The sequence below is a fragment of the Montipora capricornis genome, chromosome 8 (genome assembly GCF_036669925.1).
Source record: "Montipora capricornis isolate CH-2021 chromosome 8, ASM3666992v2, whole genome shotgun sequence".
Lineage (NCBI taxonomy): Eukaryota > Metazoa > Cnidaria > Anthozoa > Scleractinia > Acroporidae > Montipora > Montipora capricornis.
Window position 1 is genome coordinate 20,672,323 of NC_090890.1, and position 2,500 is coordinate 20,674,822.

General features: G+C 39.3%; 1 long non-coding RNA gene across 1 annotated transcript in view; it reads right to left on the minus strand.

The window, feature by feature from the left end:
• The window catches only part of LOC138060728 (uncharacterized), a 31,452-nt gene that overhangs the window by 55 nt on the left and 28,897 nt on the right, over nt 1–2,500 (minus strand). The window contains exons 4-6 of the long non-coding RNA XR_011134413.1: nt 1,192–1,293; nt 534–596; nt 1–165 (exon numbers count right to left, since the gene is read on the minus strand). The exon at nt 1–165 is cut by the window's left edge and continues 55 nt beyond it. This is a non-coding gene — a long non-coding RNA (uncharacterized lncRNA). The remainder of the gene's footprint in view (nt 166–533; nt 597–1,191; nt 1,294–2,500) is intronic.

Below are 2,500 nucleotides of genomic sequence, written 5' to 3' on the forward strand. Positions count from 1 at the left end.
AAAAGTGGCAACTCGTTCTTCCGTTAATTTGCCAAGCAACAGTCTTCCCGCATCCTCTGTTCCCAAACCCTTTTTCTTCGAGGTAATATAAACAGGCGGAAGGAGATGGGCATCTCCTTCGTCTAAGTCTGACTTTTCTTTGTCACTTCCAGACTCATTTGTTCTCTAAAAATATAAAGAAGATTTTTGTTACAGCCAGTATCCACGGAAGCCCAATTTAAGTCGCAAGCACTCACTGATCAATTGTCTAGGCAGGTATGATTTGTCTACTTACGGTTTTCCACCTTACATCTTTAATTTAACCCAAGTATTGGGAATTTAAGGGGACAGACTATACATGCAATATTAAAAAAAAGGAAGGAGACCTTATAGTTACTTGCTCGAGAAAGAGGGGAAACTGCTCATTGGACTGTATGTCAAAAGGGGTACGATCTCCGCAAAAATGATTTCAATGGTTGAAATGGTAAGAATAGAGGCCCCAACCAAAAAACCCTTATCGACCCCAGTGCCAGGATTACGGTTACTTTACTTACACTAATGGCATAACTTGCTTCTTCTGTGACCTCCATTTTCCAACGCTTACTTGTTAATGGCGCCTATGTAATGAAAAATATGGGTTTCTACTTAACGTTCATAACAGCAGCAGAGCATGACTAGAGTTGCAGCAGGGCCCAAGGGTAGGGGCGTCGGGGTCAGTATGGGCAGTAACAACAACAACAACAACAACAACAACGAGGGTGTTTTGTTTCCACATATTATAAACAATTATTGGATGAGGTATTTGTGATATCCGGAATAATCAAGGTCGAGGTAAGTGTTATCAGCCGAAGCCGAAGGCTGAGGCTGATAACACTAACCTACAGATGATTCACTAATCTACAGATTATTCACTAATCTATAGGTACAGATTAGTGAATAATCTGTAGGTTGCGCTGTTTCCCAGAATTAACTGTAGGCTGTTAGCGAATGAGAAGACAGATGGTGACTACAATGTATAATAATAATAGGGTTTATTGGGACAAGAGAACAGCTGCTCTCGTTTCGTCTGTTGGATTAATTAATCAATGAAGATGGCATGGGGGTTGTTTTAAGTTATTTATATATTTTTTATTTTTGGTGGGGAAACGAGTTAGACACTTGGAACAATAAGGGAGTGAGACAAACAGCAATCGATGTAATTTTCATACTTACATTACAGTCTTCTGGTGAATCAGTCCCCACTGTTCGAAATCAATATTGCTTTTTTCCTTTTCCTAGACTGACTTAAAGGTTTTTTCCTCTCCATCGAAGGACCTTAAAGAAAGCAAGTGCGACACTTGTTAGAAAAAAACGTGGAAAACACGTAGAAATGGGTAAGTCAAAAGGGCAAGGGGATTCCCGTGTAAGGGAGGTTCCAGACAAAATGTTCCAGTTCCATACACAATTTCGACCCTTTGAGAGGTACGAAATTAATTAGTAAGTTGTTTCAAGGAGTTGAATGATTTTCTCCTCAGTTTCACATGCCTAACCCTATTTGACAAATGACATAACCCGCGCGGGAGCGTGGCTAAATGTCGTGGGTCATGGGTAGCGGGTGGAGGTCGTGGGCCGTGGGTGTGGGTAGACGTCGTGGGAAAACAATAAAGATTTTAAATCAAGAAAACAAAAATAAAACAAACCAAAAACAGAGTAAAAAAATACAATAAAAAAGCAACTTTCCCACGGGAATTTGCAAAGGGCGAAAGACGAATGTCCGCCGATGTTATTAGAAGGACGAGAACATATACCTGCTATTTTTGATAAGGTTGAAAGCTTTACTTTGTAAGTGACAATCAATTGTTATGAATAGTCTTATCTACAGCCCGCAACTGTTTGCGGAAACTTGGGTTTCCGTTGCTATACAGAAGTTGATCGAACATTGTGATGAATAAAACACTACACGAGTGCATACGAGTAACATTCGAGTACATACGAGTAACATACTAGTACACACGAGTACATACGAGTAACATACGAGTAACATGTAACATATCTCGTGAAAAGTGTAGTTAACCAAACCGTAAATTGAAAGCTAAAAGGTTAAAAGAGTGCTTAGGCCTAATCACTTCAACGAGCGCTTAGGCTTAATCAGTAAACGAGTGCTATTTTCTTCACACGAACTCGTGAAAACTAAAGTGAACTGAACCGTAAAATGAAAGCTAAAATGTTAAAAGAGAGTTTAGGCCTAATCACTGAAACGAACGCTTAGGCTTAATACTCGTATGTTACTCGATTGCACTCGTATGCTACTCGTATGTTACTCGTATGTACCCGTGTGAACTCGCATGTTATTCGTAAGTACTCGTGTGTACTCGTATGTTACTCGTATGTATTCGTGTGGTGTTTTAGTCACAATCGACGAATGTAAAGTCTGTGTATCACAGAATTTGAGTTTTCACTTCGCTCCAAGAAATCAACGAAACATTTCAGTGAATCAAGTTTTTTTTTTGCAGAATCAATTATTAATATTTTTTAGGATGTC